Below are 17,508 nucleotides of genomic sequence, written 5' to 3'. Positions count from 1 at the left end.
AAATATGTCTGAAACGGTCAGATTGTGACCTTGTGTGGTGAAGAAGATATTCTGGTGAGTCACCTATCCTCTTTCAAATATGTAGAGGTGGATGGCGAGATCCACGAAACCTTATGCCAGGCATTCGAGACCGTTTCTCTTGAGAGGGTGGCTTTTGCTGATCAGAAAAAGCCGGGTGCCTCAATTGCATTGTATAAGCAGGCCAAGGAGGTGGATTTGCCTATCAAAGAGGATAAGTTCGGAATTGGTTATCAACCCTTACAGGCGGAGCAGGGTATGCAGACAGGTCCGAGTACCTTTACCAGTGCTGGGCTGATCAATCACGGTGACGTCTTTGCGGCTAGTAGTGAAGATGGTGACAGTGATTGTGATCTCGACAACTGGGTTCGCCCGTGTGCACCAGGGGAGTCAGTCAACAATTGGACGGCAGAAGATGTGGTCCAAGTTACTCTTCAAACAGAGTAATTTTCTTTTGTTTTTCATTTTGCACAAAACCCTACGTTCTGCCCAAGGCGTAGTGGTTCATTGTAGGGCCTCATCATGTTTTCAATGATTATCATTAATAAAGGACGTTTTGCAAACAATTTTGTGATCCCTGTCTTTCTATTTTTGTTTTCATTTTCAAAAAAATAAAAATGGCAATGTTTTTGTTTTTTGTGACTTTCTTGAACTCTCTTTCTAAAACAAAGCATTAAACATGCATAAGTGATCTCTTGGAATCCACTATGAACAGTTCTGTTATGGCTCAGTATGATTTCAATAATCCCATCTACCAAGTTGAAGAGGAGAGTGAGGAAGACTATGAACTCCCTAAAGAATTGGTCAGATTGTTGAAGCAAGAGGAAAGGGTCATCCAACCTCATCAGGAGGAATTGGAGATTGTTAATCTTGGTACTGAGGACGCCAGAAGAGATATCAAGATCGGGGCTGCTTTGAAAGAAGATGTCAAGAGCAGGTTGATTGAGATGCTGAGAGAGTATGTAGAGATATTCGCCTGGTCTTATCAAGATATGCCTGGGTTGGATACCGATATTGTGGTGCACAGACTACCTCTCAGAGAAGATTGTCCTTCAGTCAAGCAGAAGCTTCGCAGAACGAGTCCTGATATGGCTGTTAAGATCAAGGAAGAGGTTCAGAAGCAGTTCGATGCGGGTTTCTTGTCAGTGACTACTTATCCCCCGTGGGTGGCCAACATTGTTCCTGTACCGAAGTAGGATGGTAAGGTTAGAATGTGTGTCGATTACCGGGATCTGAATAGAGCGAGTCCGAAAGACGACTTCCCATTACCTCACATTGATGTATTGGTTGATAATACGGCTCAATCCTCGGTTTTCTCTTTCATGGACGGTTTTTCTGGTTATAATCAGATTAAGATGGCACCAGAGGACATGGAAAAGACGACATTTATTATGCCTTAGGGCACGTTCTGCTATAAGGTGATGCCATTTGGGCCGAAGAATGCCGGTGCTACCTATCAGAGGGCTATGACGACTCTCTTTCATGACATGATGCACAAAGAAATTGAAGTGTACGTGGATGATATGATTGCGAAGTCGCAGACAGAAGAGGACCACCTGGTTAATTTGCAGAAGTTGTTTGACAGATTGAGAAAGTTCAAACTGAGGCTGAACCCAAACAAGTGTACGTTTGGTGTGCGATCCGGGAAGCTGTTAGGCTTCATTGTCAGTGAAAAAGGGATTGAGGTTGATCCAGCAAAAGTCAAAGCTATTCAAGAAATGCCTGAACCGAAAACAGAAAAGCAGGTTCGTGGGTTTTTAGGGAGATTGAACTACATTGCAAGGTTTGTATCTCACCTAACTGCCACGTGTGAACCAATATTCAAATTGCTAAGAAAGAATCAAGCAATCAGGTGGAATGATGATTGTCAAAAACCTTTTGACAAGATAAAAGAGTATTTACAGAAACCTCCAATCCTTATTCCTCCAGTTCCTGGGAGACCTGTGATAATGTACCTGTCAGTGACTGAGAACTCGATGGGGTGTGTATTGGGACAGCATGACGAGTCTGGTCGAAAAGAGCATGCCATATACTACCTTAGCAAAAAGTTTACCGACTGTGAAGTCAAATATTCACAGCTTGAGAAAACTTGTTGTGCTTTGGCCTGGGCCGCTCGCCGACTGAGGAAGTATATGTTGAACCATACTACCTTGTTGATTTCTAAGATGGATCCAGTGAAGTACATCTTTGAGAAGCCGGCTCTCACCGGACGTGTTGCCCGTTGGCAGATGATTTTAACAGAATATGATATCCAGTACACGTCGCAGAAGGCCATCAAAGGTAGTATTTTGTCAGACTATCTCGCTGAGCAACCGATTGAGGATTATCAGCCTATGATGTTTAAATTCCCTGATAAAGACATCATGTATTTGAAGATGAAAGATTGTGAAGAGCCTCTTGTCGAGGAAGGACCGGATCCTGATGACAAGTGGACATTGATGTTTGATGGGGCTGTGAATGTGAATGGTAACGGTGTTGGTGCAGTGCTTATCAATCCTAAAGGTGCTCATATACCTTTTTCTGCCAGATTAACTTTTGACGTCACCAACAATGAGGCTGAGTATGAGGCTTGTATCATGAGGATAGAAGAAGCCATTGATTTAAGGATCAAAACTCTTGACATCTATGGAGATTCTGCTCAAGTGATCAACCAGGTCAATGGAGATTGGAATACCAACCAACCGCATTTGATTCCTTATAGAGATTACACCAGAAGAATACTGACATTCTTCAAGAAGCTGAAGTTGTATCATGTCCCCCGGGATGAGAATCAAATGGCTGATGCCTTGGCCACTTTGTCTTCTATGATCAAAGTTCATTGGTGGAATCATGTGCCACATGTTGCGGTGAATCGACTCGAGAGGCCTGCGTATGTGTTTGCAGCCGAGTCTGTTGTTAATGAGAAACCATGGTACTATGACATTAAGAACTTCCTCAAGAGCCAGGAATATCCTGAAGGTGCGTCGAAGAATGACAAGAAAACCCTGAGGAGGCTAGCTGGAAGATTTTATTTGAATCAGGATGACATGTTGTACAAGAGGAACTTTGACATGGTCTTGCTCAGATGCGTGGATAGACACGAAGCAGACATGTTGATGCAGGAAGTGCATGAAGGTTCGTTTGGTACCCATGCTTGTGGTCATGCAATGTCCAAGAAATTGTTGAGAGCCAGTTATTACTGGATGACTATGGAATCCGATTGTTTCAAGTACGCTCGGAAGTGCCATAAGTGTCAAATCTATGCAGATAAAGTGCACGTACCACCAAGCCCTCTGAATGTCATGAATTCTCCTTGGCCATTCGCGATGTGGGGCATTGATATGATTGGGAAGATTGAGCCTACTGCTTCCAATGGACATCGCTTCATTCTGGTTGCGATTGATTACTTCACCAAATGGGTGGAAGCAGCTTCCTACACTAATGTTACCAAACAAGTGGTTGCCCGGTTCATTAAGAAATAAATCATCTGTCGTTATGGGGTTCCTGAGAGAATCATTACTGATAATGGTTCGAATCTCAATAACAAGATGATGAAAGAGCTTTGTAAATATTTCAAGATTGAACATCACAATTCTTCTCCTTACAGACCAAAGATGAATGGTGCTGTAGAGGCGGCAAACAAGAATATCAAGAAGATTGTGCAGAAGATGGTCGTGACGTACAAGGATTGACATGAGATGCTGCCTTTCGCTTTGCATGGGTACCATACCTCAGTACGTACGTCGACCGGGGCAACCCCTTACTCCCTCGTGTATGGTATGGAAGCAGTCCTACCAGTTGAAGGGGAGATTCCTTCTCTGAGAGTTTTGTTAGATGTCAAGCTGGATGAAGTCGAGTGGATTCGAACAAGGTTTAACAAGTTGAGCCTTATCGAGGAGAGACGGCTAGCAGCTGTGTGCCACGGGCAGTTGTATCAGAGGAGGATGAAAAGAGCCTTTGATCAGAAAGTGCGTCCTCGAAGCTATCAGACTGGTGATCTAGTTTTGAAGAGGATCCTTCCTCCCGGTACAGATAACAGGGGCAAGTGGACTCCTAATTATGAAGGTCCATACGTTGTTAAGAAGGTTTTCTCCGGTGGAGCCTTGATGCTTACAACTATGGATGGTGAAGATTTCCCGTCCCCTGTTAATTCAGATGTAGTCAAAAAATACTTCGCATAAATTGACCCGCTGGACAAAAAGAATAAAAGAGTCCAGGAAAAAAAGGGCATCCCGGCGAACCAAAAAACAGAAAGAAAAGGTTAGGGCAAAAATTAGGGATAAAAAATGAAAAGAATTTGTACACCCGGTAAGTCGAAAACCCGCAAGGGCGGCTTAGGCAAAAATGGGTATCCCGGTGGATTGAAAACCCGAAAGGGCGATCCAGGCAAAAGAGGGATTAAAGCAAAGACTACATTCTGAGGTATCTGTACTTCATCGCGCTTCATCGTCTGCCATCTCGAAAGATGTGATCGGTCCAGTCATTCTTCTCAGAAAGCAAAGGAGTTGGGAGGAAAACTGATAATCTGTGAGTTATAACAGAATTGGGAAATAGTGGATGTCATCTTCACATTGCCATTAGGATAGATTTTTCCTTTTGTGCGTAATTACCTCTTTCTAGGAATTGCTTCCCGATTGTATTCGCCTATTCAGGCACATTTTCAATCAATAAAAGTCGTTATTCAGATAATTAGCTCTCCTGTTTTTATTTTACTGTTTTGTTTGCAAAAACGTCCGAATTTTTTTATAAACATTGCATATAAAGACATGAAGGCTAAACAATACCGTGCAGAAAGATAAAACATTTGAAAATCATTTTGAATGTTGAGGACACTTGAGCGTATCTTGTCCATGCAACCCCTGGGGGATGTATGTTATGCTGTTTTGCAGGTTGTCATCTGTGAGGGCGATTCCCCAGTAGATGTTTTCCCAGTTGAGTTCCCAGCTGAGTTTGAAGATAGAGTATCCCCACTGAGTTGGAAAGATGTTGTATCCCCAGCGGAGGTATCAGTGAAGTAGTTCTATTTCCCAGCAGTCTGGTTTGAAGTACTGCTATCCCCAGCGTGGTCGTGAACGCTTATCCCCAGCAGGGTTGTGGATGTTTATCTCCAGCATGGTCTGGTATATTACTTTCCCCACCAGAGTTATGCTCTTCCTCAGCAGAGTGGTGAATGCCTGTCCCTGTCAGGTTTGTGAAGTTTTCCCTTAGCAGATCTCCCGAGCAGAGGTTTGTGTTGATGGTTTTCCCCAGCAGGTTCCCCGAGTGGATCAAGTTCTGAAGATTATCTCCAGCAGAGCTTATTCTACTTGTGGATTGGCCACTCTCCCCAGTGAAGTCGCCTTGTTTTTTCCCAACGAAGTCGCATTGTTTGTTCCCCAAGCGGAGTCCTCGAGTGGATCGGGATCCTTTCCCCAACAGCAGTGCTATTTTCCAGCATGAGTGAGAAGTCGGTACTCTCCCCGCAGAGTATTCCTCAAGCAGAGTCTCCCCACAGAGTTGGAGTATCTGATCTTTTGGCTCCCCAGCCGGAGTTCATCATTAGCATTTGGCATGTAGTAATCATTGCATCCTGAAATTGCGTAGCATTTCCATTCGATATGGAGCATTACGCCATAGAAAAATTCAAACATATGCATTCATGTGTTGAAACCTAGTCAAATCATATCCCCCGACAGAGGCGGATCGTTGTTCGACATCTGTATAGCACGTTTGCTACAGTTGCTCCTGACAACATTCAGGGTTAAATTCCCCAAAGAGGTCTATTTCCTCACCCGTGTGTAAAAGGAAAGCTTGTTTCTCCCCAGTGAGATCCCCATCAAGTGTTTAGCCTTGCCCTGACATATATAGATGTCATCTTGTGATACTGGTAAGTGTCATGTTAGCACCCGCGTGTGTTATTTCTTTGGTGTCGGTAAACACCATTCTTTCGGTGTCGGTAAACATCGAGTCTCACCCAGTCATCCGTAAATGTCTGGTCTTCTTTTGATGTCGGTAAACATCATCTTTCGATGTTCGTAATACCCTTATAATTCCCCAGCAGAGTCACCTCTCCGTTAGTGTCGATAAACGTTGAGTTTTTCCTATTCGTCCGTCGACGTATAGTTGCGTATTCCCCAAAGTGTTCACCTCTCCGTTGGTGTCGATAAACGATGAGTTTTTCCCCATCGCCCGTTGACGTTTGATTGAGTTATTTTCTCTCCCCAGAAGAGTCACCTCTCCGTTGGTGTCGGTAAAGGTTGAGTTTTTCCTATCCGTCCGTTGACGTATAGTGGTATCTTTCCCCTCAGAGTTACCTCTCCGTTGGTGTCGATAAACGATGAGTTTTTCCCGATTGTCCGTTGACGGTTGGTTGGGTTCACCTTTCCCCAGTAGATTCACCTCTCCATTGGTGTCGATAAACGTTGAGTTTTTGCCTAGTCGTCCGCTGACGTCTAGTTGTATATCCTATTTCCCAGTCATTTATAAATGTCTGGTCGTCTTTGTTTGATGTCGGTAAACATCATCTTTCGATGTCGGTAAACGTCGAGTTTCACCCCAGTCATCATCGGTCAATGTCTGGTAATTTACCAGCCAGAAATCCCCAGTAGAGTCGTCGGTAAACGTCCTATTTGGTTTCCGGTTGCAAGTATTTGTCTTCTTTCCCTAGTGAAGTATTCACCTCTCCGTTGGTGTCGATAAACGTCGAGCTTCTCCCCTTCGTCCGTGGACGTCTGGTCGAGTCTTTCCCATTCATCCGTTGATGTCTGGTCACCTCTCCGTTGGTGTCGATAAACGTTGAGTTTTTCCCTTTCGTCCGTCGACGTTTGGTTGTGCCTTTCCTTGGATAAAAATCAAAATCCCCAGGAGTCATCGGTAAACGTCTTGTCTGGTTACTTGGCTTTTCTTGGTATGACTTCCTGCAGTGTGCAAATTTCTACGGTTCTTCGGTATTCAATCCCTGTTTACCCTGAAGGTCTGACAGCCGTTGCTCTCATCCGTTTGGGTCCCCAGTTGATTGAATAGGGGCAGCTGTAGCACCTCAAATTTGCACCTCCCATTTGTACATTGATTTCATTTTTTTTAGGTCATTAACATCACATTAACATTGCATTGTTCATTACATAGTCTATCAAGTCATCAGGCAAGACTGGTCAAGAGATTCAGTTGTGCAAGCAAGCAAGTGCATTTTCTATGGGATCAAAGCCCTAGGGTTGGTTCAATGTGTTCATGTGACCTAGGGATCATGTTGAAGTGATTTGGCCAAGAATTGGAGGCTCAAAGCTCACCAGTCAATGATCAATTCATCTGAAACCCTAAAAAGTCAACAGAAGTCAACTGTCAGTTCAACTGTGGATTTGGAGGTGGGAGATGGTTAGGGATGCCTCATTCATGTCCAAACAAGTCTCATTTGACATTTCAAACATCAACATTGAAGAATTTGAGGTCAGATGGTAACTTTCCAAAAATAGTAAGTCACCTGTAATTTGAAATTGCCAAAAATGGAAAGGTTTTCTCCTCAAGATTACATCATCAAGAAAGCTTCAAATGAAATTTTGTCCAACATTAAAGTTGAAGATATTTCTCTCCCATTTCCAAAAAGTCAGAGATCATGAATTTCTCATGTGTGGTTGAAAAGATATGGATCAATCATGGCCAAGTGAATGTGAACTTCAAACATGCATAACTTTCAAACCATAAGGCCAAATGAAGTGGTTCTTTTTGCAACATTCATGTCTTGACATATACCATCCAAATCATGCATCATATGCCATGCATTTCCATCACATAAACATTTGGTTTTTTCATTTGAATTTTGGAGGGAAAATCCAAATTTGAAAATGAAGCATTGTTTTCACATTCCATCACTTGCATTTGGCTCCAAATTGGTTTTTCAAGTGATTTCCAAGGCAAAACGTGCACTGTTCCATTGGTAATATCATGCATAAGGTGCATTATCAAATTTTGCATTACACCTTTATTCTCACTAATCCACTCACCATTTGGTTAAGCATGATTAACAACATCATTAACAGAGCATATATATACCTAATCCTAACAGAATTCTGCAGAATCAACATCACATTTTCAGATCTACAATTTTATTCAAAGTTTCTCTCTCAAACTTTTTCAATTTTCTTCAAACCAATTCATCATCCATTGATCAAATCATCATCTGGAAGGATTATGGCGCATGTTTGAAGCAAGAACCATCACAATTCATGCAGATTTGAAGCAGCTCGAAGCTTACACTCATCCATGGCAGTTGGAAATTCTGGAAAGATCAAGCACAATTAACCTTCGAACTTTCCTCCATTCAATCATACAAGAGCTAAGGATCATCTGTTTGAGTTGTTCAAGGCCTGAATCCGGCTGTTCCACTTCTGTATCTTCATCAAGGTCAGAAATCGACTTCCATAATTCATGAAACTGTTAGGTGATTATGATAGATCTCTGAACACTGAGTAAATTGAGCTTTGAATCACTGATTTCTATGCAGTATTGTGTTAGTTATGCTGATCTAAAGTTTGACATGTGAATGTTCTTAGCTTCGATTTGTTCATGATATGTGGAATTAGGTTAAATCATGCTTGGATTAGTGTTGTACGTTGAAAGATGAACGCATTGATGTGGTTGTTTTTAATTTCTGAGACATTTGTTCATCATCCATGATGAACATGATGAAGATGCTAGGGTTGCGTTTCCAGAACCCTGTTTGATCCATTGCACCGCGTTTCTGTTATGCTGCATGTGTTTTTGGAATACTCCACATGTATTGGTCCAGCGTGGCAATTTGATTGGCCATGAGCGCTTGAGTGTGCCACATAAGTTATGTGAAATGGCGCGTTTCACTAACTAGCGCCTCATTTCAAACTTTGCCACCCTTCGATTCTGGCTGAGGACAAGTTCCAATATGCCTTTTACATTTTATTTCATTTTCTTCATCCATTCATACTATGCTTCATCATATTTTTTTAATTTTTTCTTTCACTTCAAAAATTCATAACTAAATGATTAATGATCCAAAAAACATGAGGATTTTTGCATTGTTTTCCTTATTATGTCTAGTTTTTTTCATTATTTTTCCAAAAATTGTGCTCGGATGGAAATTCATTTGGCCTAGGGTTTGTGTGCATGTATCATATCTTGTACCTTGCTTGCCATATCTCTTGTGAAATGATGAGTTTTAATCCAATGCTTTTGAAATTTGACATGTTTAAACTAGACATCTTGCTGGATATTTTGGTGTTAAGTTTGCAATTTTATCATTTGTGGTTGCTGAGATATGATCATGTGAATGTAGGTGTGAGAATGTGTGTCACACCTTTGCTTGCTCCACTTGTTTAATTTCTTTGCCATGCCAAATAAATTCCAATTGCTGTAATCTTTTGTATGATGCTTCCTATGAATGTTGTGATTGATCATGAATTTTATTGAAATTTTTGGATTCATTTCTGATTTGTTTGAGATTTTTCTTTCTGGATTGTCATTTGTGAGTTGTTCAATAGTCTTGAACTTCAATGATTTGTGAAATGCTGGTTGTTTATCCTATGAATGTGAAACTTTGCACATTGTTTCTAGACATATTGAAGTTTGTTGTGGCTTTGGTTTGAGGTCTTTATCATTTGCCAATTCTGTTTTAGGCTTGTGCTAAGTTGATGTACCAAATTGTGTCCTATTTGAACTTGTTTTGCTTGCCTTGCCTTATGCAATTTGATTACTATGCTTAAACTTGTCCAATTGCCCTAATTTTTGGTGTGATGATCATGTTGTGTGTTCTGTTTAGCCATGATTTTTCTTGAGATTAATTGAATCATTTTTGAATTAATGTGCATTTGTTCATTCTGTTGCCTCAATGTGCTTTCAACTTGCATGCCTTGCCATGGTTGATTTGTGAAATGAATTTGGTTGATGCTATTGACATGAGACCTTTTGGAATGTGTTCTTAATTGATTAAGGTTGATTCATGTTGAATTTCATGTTCTGTTTTGAATTATTTCTCCATCTTTGACACTAGGCCTTGCCCTAGTGGTTTGCCTCTCACAGTTGAGCTTTGTTTTCAGGTTAAGAAGTACATGGCCATGATGGAATTGATTCATTTGCTTGAGTTGGTTAATTGTTTGATGTTGACTAATCGTGACTTGTTTTGTAGGTTGATGTTTAGCTCGTTTGAGTTTGAGCTTGTGCTTTGCACATTGTAACATTGCTTGTTTGACTATGTCTGTTGACTGTTGACCATTGGTTGTCTGTTTGACTTCTTGAGTTGTATACTGATTGAGTTAGATTGTTTTCAGGTACATAAGTTGCTTAAGTTCTTTTGAAATTGTTTTTGCTTTGCTTGGTTGAGGTATAATTTCTCTGACTTCATGTAGTCTGGAAGACCTGTCCTGTTACTTGGGCAGGCACCTGTGTGAAGCCCTCCTTAAGAGGCAATGCTTGTGTTTGTTTACTTTTGTGCAAAGCAGGAAAAGACCTTCATGAGGCAATTGGCAGATATAAGAGATGTGGAATCCATCTTCTGCTATTCAGTGTGTCATCCCTTTGCTCACATTACATGTTGATGCATTGTGGATATTAACCCAAGATCTTTGTTGTGTCAGTCATATGTGGAGAAGAGTTCCAACTTTCTGAACTCCCACACTTTCATTTGTCTGAAGCTCTCCCAGGCCAGGGATAAGAGCTGTGAGGTCTTACCCTCACTTCCCATTTCACCTGCTCCACCCTAACTCTCAATGTTAGGGTTAAGAGCTAACTACACCCGATTCCAGTTGGCCTGTGTTTCACAGCCTAACCTTGTGTGAGCCCACTTTGTTTGTATATAGTGTGTGCTATTTGTGTGGATGTTTGCTTTGCCTGTGCTGATTAGGATAGCTTTCCCCCTGTGCAAGTTAGATAGCAACCTTAACTTAGGGATCGTATGCATGATAACTTCTAGGCTCGAGTCGTAGTCTCCCTAGTAGTTTGTGTCTCCCTTTTGTATCTGGTTAGGCTAGTCCTTTCTCCATGCGTAGGGGAACTACGTCGCCCTGATCCTCACACCAGATGAGGTACGTAGGCAGGAGATGAGTTGATCTCTCCGGGCGCCCTTTTTGGTTTCTTGTGTGTGTTAGGAGATTGATGTAAGACCAGCGATTGGCATTCCGTATCCTTTTGTCGTGTGCTTGGAGTCTGACATAAGTCCAGCGATTGGCAGTTGGTTTCCTGTGTGTGCTTGTTGGTTCGGAGTCTGATGTAAGTCCAGCGATTGACATTCGGTTTCCATGTTTGCCTGTTTGTGTGGAGTCTGACGTAAGTCCAACGATTGGCAGTCGGTTTCCTGTGTTGTTTTGTTTGGCGTGCGTTAGCCGAACTACGAGTGCTCTGATTCTTCTTTAGTCCGAGAAGATACGTATGCATAGGATGCGACATCCTAGCGAGCACCCGAACTAAGTCGACTCTGATGTCTGTGCCTAACAGACTACGTAGGCCCAGGATGCGATATCCTGCCGAGTTAGTTTCTTTTGTCTTTCCTGTGTCTCTTTCAGCCAGTGTGTATGATGTTTGAGCAGTGTTTAGCAACCTTATTCCTTCCTTTTGTGCGTGGATCCCGTCGAGTACGACGGATGCGTAGGGGTGCTAATACCTTCCCTTCGCATAACCGAATCCCGATCCCATCTCTCTCTGGTCGCGAGACCATGTCTTTTCCAGGTTTACTTCGAGCGTTTCCTTTCCCTCTTTTGGGATAAATAACGCACCGTGGCGGCTCTGTTGTTTTGTTTTCCTGCCGGTTTTTCGCGTAATGCGATAATGAGGAGTAAGTTGGGATAGGATCCCACACTCTTTCAGATGGTCATCAAACTCTAGGCTTAAATACTCACCACCTCAATCTGATCGAAGAGTTTTAATATTCTTACCTAGTTGGTTTTGTACTTCATTCTTGAATTCCTTTAACTTTTCAAACGACTCTGATTTGTGTTTCATTAAATACACATAACCATATCTACTGAAATCATCAGTAAATGTGATGAAGTACTGAAAACCTCCTCTGTCTGGTATGTTAAGTGGTCCACATACATCAGTATGTATGAGGGCCAAAAGATCATTAACCCTTACACCTTTTCCTGTGAATGGAGACTTTGTCATTTTTCCAATTAAACAAGATCTGCATGTATCATATGATTCATAATCAAAAGAGTCCAAGAGTCCATCTTTATGGAGTTTGGAAATGCGTTTCTCATTTATGTGGCCTAATCGACAATGCCAAAGGTAAGTTGGATTTAACTCATTAGGATTCATCCTTTTAGTATTAATGTTATAAATAGGCATTTCAAGATTAAGGACATATAGTCCATTGTTCATTTGTACAGTAGCATAGAATATATCGTTCAAATAAATTGAGCAACAATTGTTCTTTATTATAAATGAAAAACCAAACTTGTCCAAACAAGAAACGGAAATAATATTCCTGCTAACTGCAGGTACATAATAAAAGTTCTCTAACTGAATTATTAAACCACTAGGTAAAGTCAATACATAAGTTCCTACGGCTAAATCAACAACCTTTTCTCCATTGCCAACTCGTAGGTCAACTTCACCTTTTTCCAAATCTCTACTCCTTTTTAGCCCCTGCACATTGGTACAAATGTGAGAACCGCATCCAATATCTAATACCCATGATACAGAAGTAGATAAGTTAATTTCAATAACAAAAATACCTGAAGTTGAAGTCTCTACTCCATTCTTCTTATCTTGCAGGCACTTTGGGCAGTTTCTCTTCCAGTGTCCGGTCTTACCGCAATGGAAGCAGGTGCCTTCCTTTGCTATGCCTCCACTAGGCTTCAAAGTGTAGCGGGGTACTCGTTACCTTTAGATTTATTGAATAATCAAAAGCAAATCATACAATCCGAGTCGCCACCGCACTTCTATTTATCCAAAGGTGTCGCATTACGCGAAAAACCGGTGGGAAAACAAAACAACAGAGCCGCCACCGTGCGTTATTTATCCCAAAAGAGGGAAAGGAAACGCTCGAAGTAAACCTGGAAAAGACATGGTCTCGCGACCAGAGAAAGATGGGATCGGGAGTCGGTTATGCGAAGGGAAGGTATTAGCACCCCTACGCATCCGTCGTACTCGACGGGATCCACGCATAAAAGAAAGGATAAGGTTGCTAAAAACTTCTCAAACACCACACAAGGCTGGAAGGAAACACAGAAAGACAAGAGAAACTGACTCGGCAGGATATCGCATCCTGGGCCTACGTAGTCTGTCAGGCACAGACATCAGAGTCGACGTAGTTCAGGACAGGGGGAAACGTGCTCGCTAGGATGTTGCATCCTATGCATACGTATATTCTCTAACCAGAGGAAGAATCAGAGCACTCGTAGCTCGGCTAACGCACGCTAAACAAAACCCACACAGGAAACCGACTGCCAATCGCTGGACTTACGTCAGACTCCACACAAACAGGAAAACATGGAAACCGAATGCCAATCGCTGGACTTACATCAGACTCTGAACCAACAATCACACACAGGAAACCAACTGCCAATCGCTGAACTTACGTCAGACTCCAAACACACAAACAAAACACAGGAAGCCAACTGCCAATCGCTGGACTTACGTCAGACTCCGAACCAACAAACACACACACAAAAGGGGTTAAAAAAGCAAAAGGTTGCCCTGAGAGATCAGCTCAATCTCCTGCCTACGTACCTCATCTGGTATGAGGATCAGGGCAACGTAGTTCCCCTACGCAGGGAAAGAACTTCTAACCTAACCAGAGACAAAGGGAGATAACAAGCTACTAGGGAGACTACGACTCGAGCCTAGAAGTTGTCATGCATACGATCCCTATGTTGAGGTCTCTATCCTAACTTGCACAGGAAGCAAGCTAACCTAAACAGCACCGGCAAATACATACAAGCACAAAAGCAAGCACACACACTATATGCAAACAAATGGGCTCATACAAGGTTAGGCTGTAAACACAAGCCAATTGGAATTGGGTGTAGTTAGCTCTTAACCCTAACATTGAGAGATAGGGTGAAGCATATTAAATGGGAAGTGAGGGTAAGACCTCACAGCTCTTATCCCTGGCCTGGGAGAGCTTGACTTAAAGTAGAAGGTGTGGGAGTTCAGAATGTAGGAACTCTTCTCCACAGATGACTGACACAACATGATCTTGGGTTATTATCCACAATGCATCAACACAAGGTGTGTGAGCAAAGTGAATGACACACTGAGTAGCAGGAGATGGATTGCACATCCCTTTTATCTGCCAATTGCCTCTTAAGAGGTCTTTACCTGCTTGGCACAAATTTAAACATTCACAAGCATTGCCTCTTAAGGAGGGCTTCAGACAGGTGTCTGCCCACATAACAGGACAGGTCTTCCAGACTACATGAAGTCAAAGGAATTATACCTCAGTGGTTAAGCAACCAAGCAAAGAAAAACAAGTTCAAAAGAACTCAAAGCAACTTAGGTACCTGTGAAAAATCTAAACCAATCAGTTCAACTGTACAGACAAACAGTCAACAGGCAATAACAAACAGACAGACAATGTTCACAATGTGCAAGCCATAATGCAAACTCAAATGAGTTAACATCAACCTACAAAACACACAAGTGTTAGTAATCAAGAGCAAACATCAATGCTCAAATGAGAAAGCATCATCAACTATGGACTTGGATGTTTAAACCTGAAATCAAAGCCCACATGTAAGCCACAAACCACTAGGTCAAAGCCTAGGGTCAAAGATGGATCAAAAATTCAAAACAGAACATGAAATTTAACATGAATCATCTTCATCCAATCAAGAACACATCTCAAAAAGTCCCATATCAAAATCATTAATCATATTCATTTCATGGGCAAAACATGGCAAGGCATGCAAATGGTAATCACATTGAGACATCGGAAGAAACAAATGCACATCAAATCAAAAATGACTCAAATAATCTTGACAAAATTCATGAGTAAACAGGACATATAACATGATCATCACACAAAAAATTAGAGGCATTGGACATCATTAGGCATGGCAATCACATAGCATAAACAAGACAATCACATGTGTGACACAAATTGTCACACCAACTTAGCATAATCATAAAACAGAGATGAATCATGGTAAAAATCTCAAACCAAAGCCAAAACATTACTCAACATGTCTAGAATCCACACACAAAATTTCAGAAGCATTGGATCATTTTTGAGCATTTTATGATGAATGGAATAAGGCAAGGTCAAACATGTATATGCATTCAAACACCCTAGGACAAATCATTTTTTAAGCCAGGCACAACTTTCCAATTTATACTCATAAAAAAATAGACAACCTGAGGAACAAAATGCAAAAAATTAGAGATCATTTGGTGCATTTTTCAATTTATGGTGATTTTTGGAAGTTTATAGAAAAAATGAAATCAAAAATGAACCAAGCATGAAAATATGAAAGGAAAATGAATAATGCATGGCAGTTGGAAAGTGACTTCGCCTGGAATCGAACCAGGGATGATTTTTAATCACCTAGCGCGCGCATCCAAAACGACTGTGTTTTGATATTCAAACCCTAAACACGCGCGCTGCATGGATTTCGTAGCTAATCTCAAAATTACACATGCAAGTTTTGTAGCTAAATCGAAGCAATGCCCTAGCAATAACTGGAAACGCAGAAACACATGCATGAACCATGAAGATCATGAAGATCTTCATACGACTTTTCCAGATTTCACAAAAACGTTCTAGAAACGAATGAAACTTATACCAATCAACTCGTCCTTCCACATACATCACAGATCGAGCAAGGATTCATGCAAAAACAACACATATTATCCAAATCGAAGAAATTAAAGTTGAGCACTCAAACTTCAATTGAACATATCTTGCTTAAAACAGCACCAAATCACTCCAAATTTTCATCAGCATTATCACCAATCAATGAATTACAAGAATATCACAACCATTTGCAAAATAGAAGAGGTCGAATTCTGACCTGTTGAAGAACAGAAGTTGATTCAGCTTGCTTCAAGGCCTGGCAATGCTTCAATCCTTCTCCACACTGCTTAAGGAAGTGAATGATGATGAAATGGAAGCTTGAATGCACACGAATCTAGCTCAATCTTCAATTGCCATGGATGCTTCACACTTTGAATCCAGCTCATTATGCCACAATTTCTCTTGATTCCACGTCCAAATGTGCTCAGAAATGCCTCATGAACATGAATTGATCAATGAAAAGTGTTTGTGTTTGAAGAATTTTGGAAAAAAGTTTGAGAGAAATTTTTTGAGAATTTGTGATTCTAGATCTGAAAATGTGCTAATGGTGAAAACAGTTAGGGTTAAGTATATATATGCCATGCTAATGAAGTTTTAATCATGCTTAGGCCAAATGCAATTGTGATTAATCAATTTTGTGGTGTTTGTGCAAAAATACTTTTTCACCTCACACTCATGCCATGCACGTGAACAATACATGTTTCTGGCCCAAAATGCCTTAAAATGAGTCCATGCATATATTGGAATTGGTTTGGTATGCTCATGATCAATTAAAATGACTTTATGCAATTTTCATCCAAAAACTTCATGAATAAACCAAAGGCCATGCAAATGAAATTCATGTCAAATAATGGTATGCTTGGAAAATACATGTTATAAGGATCAAAATGCAAAAAGAACCACTCATTTTGGAGTTTTGGTTTGAAAGTTATGTCCATTTGAAGTTTGAAACACACTTTGCCATGATTGGACCATATCTCCTCAACCACATATGAGAAATTCATGATCTTGGACTTTTTGGAAATGGGAGAGAAAGATCTTCAACTTTCATGTTAGACAAAATTTCATTTGAAGCTTTCTTGATGATGTAATATTGAGTTGAAGTTGGTCCAAAATCTTTCCATTTTTGGAAAGTTCGAATTACAGGTCACCTGCTATTTTTGGAAAGTCTTGATCTGACTTTAAATTCTTCAATGTTGATGTTTGAAATGTCAAATGAGACTTGTTTGAGCATGAATGAGGCATCTCTAACCACTTCCCACCTTCAAATTCACAATTGACTGTGCAGTTGACTTCTGTTGACTTTTCAGGGCCTCAGATGATTTGCACATGGACTGATGAGTTCAGAGCCTTCAGCACTTGGCCAAGCTACTTCAAAATGATCCTTGGGTCATATGAAGTCATTGTACCAACCCTAGGTCTTTGATCTCATGGAGAATGCTCTTGTTGCTTTGCATAGCTGAATCTCCTAACCAGTCTTGACTGATGATATGCAATGGACTATGCAATGACAATGCAATGTTAATGACCTAAAAATGAAATGTATACACAAATGGGAGGTGCAAATTTGAGGTGCTACAGCTGCCCCTATTCAATCAACTGGGAACCTGAACGGATGATAGCAACGGTTGTCAGACCTTCAGGGTAAACAGGGATTGGATACTAAGAACCGTAGAAATTTGCACTCTGCGGGGATCCAAGAAAAAAAGTTCACCAATGGCCACTTCCACTGGGATCTGATACTTATCACTGGAGATTTTTATCAAAAAGGTACAGCC

The sequence above is a fragment of the Lathyrus oleraceus genome, chromosome 2, assembly GCF_024323335.1.
Source record: "Lathyrus oleraceus cultivar Zhongwan6 chromosome 2, CAAS_Psat_ZW6_1.0, whole genome shotgun sequence".
NCBI lineage: Eukaryota > Viridiplantae > Streptophyta > Magnoliopsida > Fabales > Fabaceae > Lathyrus > Lathyrus oleraceus.
This window is presented reverse-complemented; position numbering follows the sequence as displayed.